Consider the following 13,225-nt stretch of genomic DNA (forward strand, 5'->3'; position numbering starts at 1 on the left):
TAAGTTGTTTTGATATCATTTGGTTGAAACAAAAATTCAAAATCAACAGTTCTAATCTCTAAGTTTTATTATACCCTGTGCAACTGAGACCATCACCATGACATTAAAGCATGAAAATAAAATTAAGTTCAATTACCTACTTGATGACATCTTGGCAAATTTCAACCAAAAGTGTCATGACTAAATTCAATTTTTATTACAGAGTTGAGGCAAATCTCTTTATGTCAGTGAACAAAGTTAAAAATACTGATTTCTTATCCATTTTAACGCTAGATGATTGCCTATCTCAAGCTATATTAAGTTATTAATTAAGAAGGGCTATGAGGTGTGTTTTCCATTTCCTCCATATCACCATCCATCAGTTTTCTAATCTGTAAATAAAAAGCTGGACAAGAAGTTTCCTATGGTAATTTTCTTCTAAATTGTTGTTGTAGCTGTCAAGTACAATTCTTTGCAACCCCATGGACTGCAGCATGCAAGGGCTCAGGGTCCTTCACTGTCTCCCAGAATTTGCTCAAACTCATGTTCACTGAGTCGGTGATGTTATCTAACCAGCTTATTTTTGGTTGCCTCCTTCTCCTCCTGCAGGAAAGTTTCAGGAAACTTTCCCAGTTTATACTGGTCTTTTTCAATGAGTCAGTTCTTTGCATCAGGTGGCCAAAGTATTGGAGGTTCAGCTTTAGCATCAGCCCTTCCAATGAATATTCAGGATTGATTTCCTTTAGGAGTGATTCGTTTCATCTCCTGGCAGTCCAAGGGACTCTCAAGAGACTTCTCCAACACCACAATTCAAAAGCATCAATTCCTTGGCTCTCAGCTTTCTTTATGGTCCAACTTAATATGTCTAATTTTGCATAATAGTTTCGATTTTGTTCACCAAAATAACAGAGATAAATGAAAAATTTATCTTCTTAATTTCCCCCTTATCTGAAACTAAATTTTAGTTAATTCCATAGAAAGCTCAACAAGAGAATTTCTATAAAAAGGACTTAATCTGGAACATCTAAATTTATTGCAACTTAAATTTTCTTTTATTTTTGTTTGTGTTTTTCAAGGAAAATTTAATAACAAGGTAGATAACATATGCTTATCTAACATGTATGTTTATATCACTGAAGCTAAAGAAAAACATCTTGTTTATTGGGTCATTTATGGCCCCTGTATGTGTGTACACTGCTGTACAATTTCAAAATACTGTGATTGTAATTTCAGAATTTCAGAATCTGAATAAGTACCAGAGTTCTCTCCTTTTTATATGTAAAAAGAAAAGAAAATACTTTGAAAATTCTTTGAAACTTGGACAAAAATTCTGTAGCTATATTCTTACATCATTCTGTAGAAACTTCATGATTCAGATGATACAAGGGAAGCTTCAGTTCAGTGTTTTAGAGAATTTGTTTCACCTCTCATGATCTCATTAATCAGGAGAATATTGGTGGCAATAACAGTGCAGAAGTGAAGAAGTTGTATCTACACAAAATAGTTATCCCATATGTCTACTTCTTCTGCTACCAGTGGCTCATCTGTGTTCAAGTCCACATTCACAAGTAGACCTGATGCTGAATGTTCTGCTTGAATTTTAACTAATGTTTCCAAAGTTTTAAAATTAGAATGCTGAACAAGAATTTGGGGATAATGAGCAAAGCATCAGTAAATTCTTGCCCTCTAAGTTGGGTCCTGGGCTTGTGTTTAGTCAAGACTTCTTTCATTGCCTTGTCCACTCCACCAGCACCTGGAACTACACAGCCACCATCAATAGCATTTTTATTAGCCCTCAAGCCATTTATGATTGCACCTTTGATTTGAGTAAGTGTGTGCTTATTTGACCCTTTGGTCAATAATGTCATAAAACAATGACCATTTAACTTAACAAAGGTGAACTTCTTTTCTTCTGATGGATGTCCATAGACAAGTCTTGCACATCACAAACTATCAGGCTTTGGGCCACCAAGAGAATTTAGGGCTAGCCCACCACAAACAGCAGTCAGCCTTTCCGTATTTCTCCTCTTAGCTCTTCTCAGATCTAGTCTGCCTTCTCTTCAAAAGCATCTAAGAAAATGGGGTCAATTTCCTTTCAACGAAGAACAACAAATTCTTTATTTGAATCACTACAGGCTTTCTTTTTCAGGTCTATTATTTTTTTGCTCTGTCTTCAATTAATTTTCTTTTAGCTCTTACTAGTTTCTCCCCCTCTGCACTCTTGTGGGGAAAAAAAAAAAAAAAAAAAACCAGAATTCACATCTGTTTTTTTTTTTCATATTCTAATGACACCATATTGTATCTGAGGATGCACACCTCTTTTACTTTTTCATATCAGGATGCTGTGCCCCATCGTCCAAAACAAGATCTCTGATTAAGCCTGGATTGGTTTCATGTTTATGTTTATGTTTCATCCGCATGATCTCAACTATGATGAGGTCAATAGGTTCATCTTTTCTTCTTATGCCCAAAATAGAGTTCACTGCAGCCTCTGTTAAGACATCAGCAAGTTCAGCATGAACTTTAGTTCATAGAGATGTCCAGGACACATCTACTTATAAGTGTTTCCTTGTCCATCTCTTTGTTTACTTTGTATCAAAACCTGAAGTGCATTTCCTTTGAAGTTTCAAATACTTTTGGAATTATTTTGCAATTATTCTGGGATGAAGATCTTCAAACATGTAGAGATTCATGTGCTTTAGCAGCACTCTAATGATTAAGAGATTAGAAGTATAGCATCCACAGTTTTGTCATTCTGGGCTGATGCTACTTTGGTTGTTAAGGAGGTTGTCAGGTGTTGAATTTGCCATTTATGAAGCAGTACATGTCCATCTTTAGTAGCTTGATGTCTCCAGCACCAGAAGCCAGCATCTTCATGGTGCCCTTAGGTTCCAAGTTGATGCTCAGCACGTCCTACATCCCTTGAACTCCTGCACTGCACTAATACTGACCACCAATGCTGCTTGGGCTCAGGCCACCTCAGCCTTGGGGCTTAGGATTTTCACAGCCACCATAGCTGACCCAGCAGAGGAAGATAAGGGTCCTGGTATATGGAAAGCCCTGAGGCAGTTCAGTGTGACCAACAACTTACTTTTTCTTTACTGCAAATTCAGAATTCCTTATACAAAGTATCAGTGAGTTTCTAATTTCCAAATTCAGCTAACCTTTGCTGAATTGATCATACTTGATCTCTTGGCTGAGGTAGCTTCATAATACACTTTCGATAATGCTTCTCTATGCTTGATATCTTTATCCTCTGGTTCTTCTCTCTGTGATGGTACCTTCTCAATATCACCATCTGTCTCTGCTAGTATTTTTTATCTATGCAATCACATGCTGCTTATGCATTAGTTATTCTTAGAGGTGCATCTGCACCCTTTATTTCTCACCTTACTTTCTAGATATTCACATATATCTGGTGGTGGATCATATCTGCATTTTTCACAAGCTACTAAAATCTCTCTCTGACCTTACTGGATATCACTATTCCCCACTCACCTTATGCACGCTTTGCATCCTAACTCTATCTTCATCAACAGTACTATCATCCAGTCACTAGGCCAGATCTGAGACTACCCTTCTATTCCTCAAGCCTCACAACTGCTCACTTTAACTATACATCAGGGTCATTCAAATCACAGTTCCTGTCTCAGTGGTTACCTTTGTGCACTGAAGTTTGAGGCTTTCAGTGTGAGCTTTCTACAAATCAATATCATCAAGCCCTTCTACTAACCCCCTGAGTTTCTTCCCAAGACCTTGACAATGAAGAACAAGCACCTCTGGATGATAAACAAGACTTTACATGACCTGAGGTTCGCTAACTCTCCAGGTATCTACTACTGATTCCATTTTCTATCCCACTCTTTTGACAAAAGCAAAATCATTTTCTGTTCTTTCTTGGTCTCTACCCTTTGTTCACAGTTTTCATCCATCTTAAGTGTTGCTCTAAAATAATCTAATATAAATCTATATATTCTCCTTTTCCTCCTGTAAATGCTAAGACAGTCAGTTTACCACCTGTTTCTTTCTTTCTTTCTTTTTTTTTTTTTTTTTTGGTATCTTGTTCTCCTCTTTAGAAAAGAGTATTCAGATGAAATGTATGCTTTTAAACAACCAATAGAGACAAAGATCTGTATTAAATGTACCTTGACATTTATTTCTCTTTATGCTTTTTTCTTCTACAAGACATACATAGTTCTTTATAATTCTTAACTTTTATGGAAAGAGCCTTTTTGTTATATTTGTAAGCTTTAGAAAATTATAATATGAATCATAACCTTTCCCTGGGTTATATGTAGAAATTGTACAACTTTGATTTAATGTTTTCTATTGACACTAGTCAAGCATTGTTAAGCATATTCACTATCATTTTAAGCCTGAATTTGCCAATACCCATTCTATGAAACAATGATTCAAAAATATCTTCCATATTCAAATAAATGTTAGAAATGCTGTGTTAAAAGTCAGTAGATGTTTTGGGGGTAGGAAATCCTAAAATTATTGTTTTATTCATATTTCCTTTGAATATTCAGGAGGGAGATATACAATAATAGAGTGCTTCACAAACATATTTCATCAAAGAATATTTTTAAATGACAACTATTACCTTCTATCAAATGGATTTCTGGCAGTTATTATCATGTATCAAACAGTTTTGAAAATGCTGATCTAATTTTTAGCCTTCTAAACTGTCAGAAGGTATTCCTTGGACTCATTTAATTAGCAAGTTCTAAATATTATGAGAAGCTAATCTTCCACAAGAAGATAAGATCATTAGAAAATGTTGCCAAAATATATCATCTTTGTGTTGTGGAAATGGCTAGACAGATGATTACTCTTTTCTTTCTTGATAACCTACTATGTATTAAGGATCATGGGTTTTATGGGGAGGAAAAGATCTAAATGCTATGGACATCCAGTTAATAAGATGCAAGTTTTACTTTACAGGCGCTTCTGTCTGCTCTGGTATTTCTAGGTAGGATTCTTATTTTAGTGTTGGCAGTATCTGGTGGAGATAAGGTGCCTAGTGGCAGATTCTCTTCTTTCACAAGTGTTGGGCATGATATCTGTCAGAATCTAGGTGATAAAATATGGTAGTACACAACAGAGGTGATGATACCCAATAAAATGCAAAAGGAATGCTCCGGTTTAGCATAGAGGATATCCTTGAGCATCTGGGACACCTTAATGACTCTAAAAATAGCATAGAATATAAGAAAATTTAAAAAGTTCCTGAGTGAAAAAGTAGGAACAAAAGTGAATATACTTAGCGATAAGAAAAGAATGAAATAATGCCATTTGCAGCACTATGACTGGATCTAGAAATTACCACACTAAGTGAAGTCAGTCAGAAAGAGAAAGACACACACCATATGATAATACTTATATGTGGAATCTAAAAATATGATACAAACGAACTTATCTATGAAGCAGAAACAGACTCAGAGACACAAAGAACAGACTTCTGGTTACCAAGGAGGAGGGGGAGGGAAGAAGGAAGGATTGGGAATTTGGGAAAAACAGATGCATTTAGGATGGATAAACAACAAGGTCCTACTGATTAGCACAGGGAGCTATACTCAATATCCTATGACAAAGCATTATGGAAAATAACATATATATTTATATATATATAATATATATATATACAACTGAATCACTTTGCTGTACCACAGAAATTAACACAACATGGTAAATCAACTAGATTTCACTGTGCCTGTTGAGTTGCTTCAGGTGTCTGACTCTGCAACCCTATGCACTGTAGCCTGCCAAGGTTCCTCTGTCCATGGGATTCTCCAGGCAGGAATCCTGGAGTGTGTTGCCATGCCCTCCTCCAGGGGATCTTCTGTACCCAGGGACTGAACCTGTGTCTCTTACATCCACCTACATTGGCAGGTGAGTTCTTTACCACCAGAGCCACCTGGGAAGCCCCTATACTTCAATAAGCTAAACTACAAAAAAAGTGAATGGACTCTGTGTTCCTCCATTTGATGCATGATATCCTAGGACCTGAGATGTCCCACTGAGTATTTTCAGCAGTAACAATAGGGTGATGCTTAAAACATAGACCCTGGCATTAAAGGCTCTGAGTTTGGAGCCAGTTTGTACCAATAAGTGTGAGACCAGTAGTTACATGGATAAATAGGTAACTTTGAGAAAAGTGTCAATCAAGTATAATGTGTCATCTAAAACCTTTCAGAGCACTGTATTCATGCTAGACACCTCAGAGTAAAAACCTTAAAATCAACTGAAGAAGGTATAAAAGAAACAAAGAAACTGGTCTACCAGAGAAAAAGGAACAAGTCTTCTGAATAATTTCTTCAAGTATAACATCTTCTGCTACAGTCTTTCACTGGAAGATTTAGCTACCTAATGAGAAAGATCTTATTTCTTATTTGGTTATCATTTTGTCCTCAGTTGTAACTAAGGGTTCTAGTCCTACTATTCTACTGAATGTTTTCACCCTCATTAAGGAACCCCAAGGGCTTCTCTGGTGGCTCAGATGGTAAAGAATCTGCCTGCAATGCAGGAGACCAGGTTCAATCCCTGGTTTGGGAAGATCCCCTGGAGAAGGGAATGGCTACCCACTACAGTATTCTTGCCTGGAGAATTTCATGGACAGAGGAGCCTGGTGGGCTACAGTACATGGAGTTGCAAAGAGTCATACATGACTGAGTGTACACTGAACTTATAAAACCTCAAAGCCTGAATTCTCAGACATCTAAGCCTTTGCTCCCTTCTCTTAAAAAGTTGCATTCTCAGTCAGCACAGAGAAAATAAACACTTTGAAGAAACTGTAAATAAATGGTCTTGATATAATGGTGAAAAAATATATAATGTACACATTTTAGATTTAATTACCTAGATATTGTGTATTTGAATAAATTGTCTTATTTCCACCCTAGTTCCCTCAAAGATAGCATATCTCTCAGAATGGTATTCTTTCACACCAACACTTTAGATTACTCATCACTGAATTTCATTCTCATTCCATTTTCTCTTAAATAATCCCTTTAGATTGAAAGAAGACCACTTACTTCAAAAGTTTGCTTTTGAAGTACTACAAAAGAGGAGATTTAATTTTTCTAACATAAAATTAAGTAGACTTAGGTAGGAGGGGTTTTTTTTGGGTTGTTTTGGTTTTGCTTTTTTTTTTTTTGCAGCCCAAATTAATATTATAATTAGTAACTTTAAAAATGCATGCTTTTATTAATAAAGTTGTATAAAAGTAAATTAAGGTGCTCATGAAATCTATTTAAAAAACTCTGTTTTAAATTTTTTTTTAGATAAATATAAAAAAAAATTCTTGATCCATACTGGTCAAGGCACAAAGGAAATAAAATTGACAGAGGCCATTCATATGATATTGTAACTCTGATAGTTTATAAGAATTCATGAACTTCAACTTACAACTATTTGAAATCTTCAAGAATTGTTTTTTTAAGAAACTGTCAGGGCACATCCCCATATACTTTGAAGAAAGTAGACAAAGCTAGAAGGATAGATAACCATATAGGAAGTAAAAATCTTGAAAAGTACACTTAAGTTGTTCCATGTGTTTAATATTTGACAGTTGCTTTTGAGTAGTAACCTCTTATTATGTAAATATACCATATTTGTGTTTTAATGCTCCAGAGATTTCACTGAAAAAGGTAGGCATGGAAATGTACAGGGGGATGAATTTCTGGAAATATCAAATGCAATTGTTACTGACAACTGTATTAATACTTGAAATCCATGACATGAACTCTAAAATGAAATTTTATGTAATGGCTTAAATATGGATACATATGTAATCACCTTCCTTAATAGCATGCTGCAACATTATAATGTATTTTAATTTGAAAAGCACTTTCTTTGTACCTATCAGCCCTGCAACTATAGCTCAAAAAAGAATTTATTCTTGTAAACAGGCCAAGGTATGCATTAATTCTTCAGAACAATTTTATTTAAATGACATACTGTCATATTTAAATAAATAATATTGTCTTTGGCCTATAGCTAGAAGCATGGCTTGAGTTTTAATGAAACTGAGCAAAGCAATATTGTAATAGAAAAAGGATTTAAATATATTGTTTTCTTTAATTCCTGTATTTTTCATTCTTTAGAGTTTTTATCCTTACCCTGCATGATACATTTAGAACCCTGTAGCTATTAATATGATATTCATAGTATACAGGGAATAAGACAAGAAAAAATACATGAAATAGTGAGTGTGTTTAAGAGCCTCATAGGGACATTTATATCTATCTTCTTAAAGCTGAAAATTTATTTTATTTTTCTATGGCCTCTAGTTCTGTAGCAGTTCACTCTGTGAAGACACTGCTCTATCTGGTCAAAACCTAACATCTCATACAAAAGTAAGACAATTGTACATTTTGCACAGAATGCATTATCACAGGCCTCATTATAAATAGTGAGGCAGTGGTTTGAGTTAATTTAAATAATGTGTAACTTCCTTTGTAGAATTGGATTTACTTTTTCAGTCATTGTATCAGATGTAACAAAGAAGCCACTTAAAAAAATTGGTATTCCTACAGATTTTTCTTCTATAAGTGTAGTATGAAGCAGAAAAGCCTTGGGGTTCCAGAGAGAATACAGTCAAAGGAAGATGATGATGGTCACATGGAGCTCCACACATCCACTCTGACATTTCAGATGTCAGTTGACACTTCTTGGATTTGTTTTTCTTAATCTCAAGATTTGACTCTAGAAGATGATTTCCTTTTTGCTCTCTTCATCTTTTATCTTATATTTGTTTCTTACCACTGTCAGAATCCTTATATGATCCTGATGACATCATCCTTACATTTTGGGAGATTTTTAGCTAATTTTTCCAGTCCCTATTATCTCTTCCTTCTAAACAATACTTAACAGCAAATTAATCTTATTAAAGCACTATTTAAATTTTAAATTCATGTTGTGCAGTAAATAATCCTCTAAAAACATTTAAATATCAAATCAAATTCCTATCTTCCATAAATATTTATAACATTCCTGGGCTACCCTCTGTCCTCAATAAGAATGGAGCTGTCAAAAAATGAGACAGAGGAAGTGGATCTGCAACAGTACCCATGCAATAATGTTATTAATAATTACACATATTCTAGAAAGGAAAAACAAAAAATATGTAAGGAAACAAATCTATGAAAATACCAAAAACTGTAAAATGGGCCTAAGAGGCCTAACCTGAGAATTTGGCATCCTTTCTTACTATTTTGGTACATATGATAGATATTACCCCTGTACTGGTTCTCCTTTAATTCTAGGCATACTGGAGAATTAAATTAATCTTTATAAGGTATGGTCAAGTAATGTGCTCTGCACAGTGAAACCTGAGAGGCAGAGCACTCATGTGGTACTTGCAGGCAGAAACACTTAAGAGGCAATTCCATTGACAGACATATAGTCGTATAGGAAAGAAATAAATCTTCATGTTTCTAAGATATTGATGCTTTAGAATTATTACATCCTACATTGACTGATATAGTCCTCTGAAGACTACTTTCCAGCTCCCAGGTAAGAGAAAATATATTTTTCATTGCTTTACCTATTTGTTTTGAACCTAGGATCTGTGTATATGCATGATGACATTAAATCCTTCAAATAATAAGCCTTAGAGAGAGAGATGTTAGAACTTCCAGAATCTCTTATTCCTAAAGTGACAACATCTGTTAGCAGTTATACATTATAAACAATCTCAATCATGCAAAAAGGCCAAAAGCTGACCAAGTTGACCAAAAATTTTTGTAACTAACATCACATATTGTTATTTAACTTTCATTTGATTACTTATTATTTACATGGGAAAAAATCTTTTAAAATATGAAATCATAAAGTAGTATGATGTATTTTAACCCCTATTAACTACAAGGTAAATCACAAATCTTGTTCCTAGTGCTTGGGTTTTATATGAGTCAAATATTTTGAAAGACTTTCACATGTAAGGGTTGAATCAGAAACTGATTCATTCCTCATACAAACAGATTAATAACTTTATAGATAAAGTCATGAGCATAAAATAAGCTGTAAAATTTCATAAAAAGTAATTAAGAGGAAGAAATAAAAATACAGTATATGTTGGTTGACATTTAAATGTGAAAATTTTGTTTGACTTATTTTATACAGATCAATGGAGAAAATGTTTCAAAAAATTCATATAGTTGCATAGAGCTAAATCACCTTATCTGTCAGATGAAAATTATGCTCACATACTTAACAGGAAGATTCATATGTTTTTATTCCAATAATCCTAAGGGGAGAAAAAGCATATAGGAAATCTTTAAGTGCTTCAGTTTTAACATGAAAAAAATAGCACTGCAATAAATAAGCTAATAAGTAATAAAAAGATGATTTATAATATAGTTTCCTTAAGATAAGACACTTGTAGGCAATATGGATGAGAGCCGCTCAGTTGTGTCTGACCCTTTACGACCCCATGACTATACAGTTCATGGACTTCTCCAGGCCAGAATACTGGAGTGGGTAGCCTTTCCCTTCTCCAGGGGATCTTCCCAACCCAGGGATCGAACCCATGTCTCGTTCATTGCAGGTGGATTCTTTACCAGCTGAGCCACAAGGGAAGCCCATATAGGCAATATATTAGAGTCTTAATGTTTGAAGACAAGAGATCTTAAGATACATTGCCTAGTTAAAATGATGCAATCCTATTTACCAACTATGTGATATGAGGAAGTATATTTCACATCCCCAATTTAAAGATCCTTAGCGATTCATGGGGCCGCAAAGAGTCGGACACGACTGAGCGACTGAACTGAACTGAACTGAATACACTAAATGGAAACAGACTACCTATTCCATATGACCATTTTGAGAATTAAGTGAACTGAGACAACCATAATCTCTAAAACGAAGTGATTACTCAATATATATTAACTTAACAAATTTAATCGGAGGCTAATCGCTTTACAATATTGTGTTGGCCTCTGCCATGCAACAATGAGAATCAGGCACCAGGACACGTATGTCCCCTCCCCCTGAACCTCACCCCCACTCCTCACCCCGGCTCACCCCTCCAGGCTGTCAGAGAGCATCAGATTGAGCTGCCTGCGCCCGTTCAGCAACTTACAACTATTTTACACAGGGTCGTGTGTATATGTCAACTACTCTCTTAGCTTGTCCCACCATCTCCTCCCTCCGCTGTGTCCAAAGTCTGCTCTCTATGTGAGCATCTCCATTCCTTCCCTGCAGTTAGGTTCATCAGTACCATTTTTCTAGATTCCATATGTATTCGTTAATACACAAAGTTTGTTTTTCCCCTTGTGATTTACTTCATTCTGTACAACAGACTCTAGGTTCATCCATCTCCCTAGAACTGACTCAAATGTGTCTCTTCAACAGCTGTATTAACTTTGATATTGGTATTTTCTGAACAGGAAAAGGATTGTGGTGAGTGGAGTTTCAAAAGTATATGTTTCAATGGATATTTAATCACTTAAAACTTTCCCTTCATGTAGTATAATGCACTTTAAAAGGATATGGGTTTAATAATATTCTCATAGAACTGACGGTAACTGTAGCATTTTATACTTATTGACCAAAGTTTTTTAATACTAAAGTGTCATTGATATTAATTTACTTTAAAAAAATTAAAAAGAAATGTAAATGAAAACTTTAGCAGTGAAAGTAAAATTACACTGAAGAGGTATCTGTAGAATCAACTGTTTTTTTTCTACCACCCCTTTTATTTCAGATTTGATTTTAATGGGGCTTCAAATTTATTTTGTTACCCACTTCTTTTTTCTGATAACCATTTTCTAAATTAATACAATCACTCATTTTCTGAGTATACAAACTGGGTATACTCACACTTTCTTTCTGGAAACAGATAATTTGGGAATAACATTTTTGTCTTTAAGAAGCTTAGATATATAACGCATGCAAAAGCATGTACACACATTATTACAGTATCATGAAACAATTATTAGAAGAGAGCTGTTTACAAAGGACACACAATCATATTTCACGGGCAGGTCAAGTAAGGCTAGCAAAGGGGAAGACAGCTGATCTGTATTCTGACTGTTGAGGAGGCACCTCAGGGGATGAAGGGCAGACATGGAGGGGAGGGCGTTGATGGAAGTGTGGACTTCCAGGTTTATGAAGTGGATTACTCAAGAGGCAGGCAGCATCTAACGCCCACTGCATCTAAGAATCAGCAAGTGTTGGCTGCAGGGGATGAAGAGCAGGGAAAGTGATAGGTACAAACCATGAAGGGTCTTGTATCACCATTTAGATATATTTAGTGCTTATTTGCTAAATTATGGAGAGCCACTGAATGCTTTATGGAATGCAAAGTTGTAATCATGTTATACAGATTGAGGCAAGGGCATTGGTAAACTAATAATTGATTGGATATGGAGAACAAAAGAGAAAGAGTGAATAGTCTTCAAAGTTTTCTTGGTCTCTGGTTACACTGAGCAGCAACTAAATTAGACTCATAAAAATTTTATAGTGAAAGCAGATATGTTTGCATTTAATGGAAAAACACAATAAAAACCATTAGACCATGTAATCTGGATTTGGCACAGGTAGGTACTAACTATTCTATATCATTTTTCAGGAAAAATATTTGGTTCTGAAAGTTTATCTGATTAGCTGTGTATCTACAAAGGAGGTTTATTTAAAACAAAATAGTGCAGTACTCAAAGAACTTTACAAAAAGGAAGGAGAAAGAACACAAGTTAGTATCAAATTGTGTGGTACTCAGCAGGTCCTTAATATGTGCTATGTGATAATTATTGCTGTAATAAAAGAGGGCCTGCTTTCAACTCTTAATTTTCTAAACAGCTCAAGTCTGACTCTTTGAGGTAATAGGTGAGATTAAACACCATCATAAAATGTAATATAGAATTACCATTCTCTTTCCAGGGGCATATTGAATGAACTTATAATAGGCCAAGTCCAGGAGTTACTCATAAAAGACTAGGTATCAGATTTTACAGTTGAAGGAGCTCCTGTAAATCACAGTATGATGTGTCAAAGTTATTCTCAGTATAAAGTTATGCAGAGAGAGGCAGAGATTATCTCAGGTTGGTAAAATCTCTGCACAATATAGTATCCACAGCAGTCTAGTCATATAAGGAAGTTATGGCCAGCTTTAACACACTAACAGTGAGGAAGTTATTTCTCAAAAAGAGTGTTTATTTTCTGAGTATAAACCACACATTCTCTCTCAAGCTCTTTCATTCTTGCAACTTTCTGCAAGTTTGAAAAGTGTCTTAAAGTT

At 35.1% G+C, this 13,225-nt stretch overlaps 1 pseudogene; it reads right to left on the bottom strand.

Annotated features, from left to right (window-relative positions):
* Window positions 1–1,377: 1,377 nt before the first annotated feature.
* On the bottom strand, window positions 1,378–2,993 carry LOC136144140 (T-complex protein 1 subunit zeta pseudogene; annotated as a pseudogene).
* Window positions 2,994–13,225: the final 10,232 nt, after the last annotated feature.

The sequence above is a fragment of the Muntiacus reevesi genome, chromosome 11 (genome assembly GCF_963930625.1).
Source record: "Muntiacus reevesi chromosome 11, mMunRee1.1, whole genome shotgun sequence".
Classification (NCBI taxonomy): Eukaryota; Metazoa; Chordata; class Mammalia; order Artiodactyla; family Cervidae; genus Muntiacus; species Muntiacus reevesi.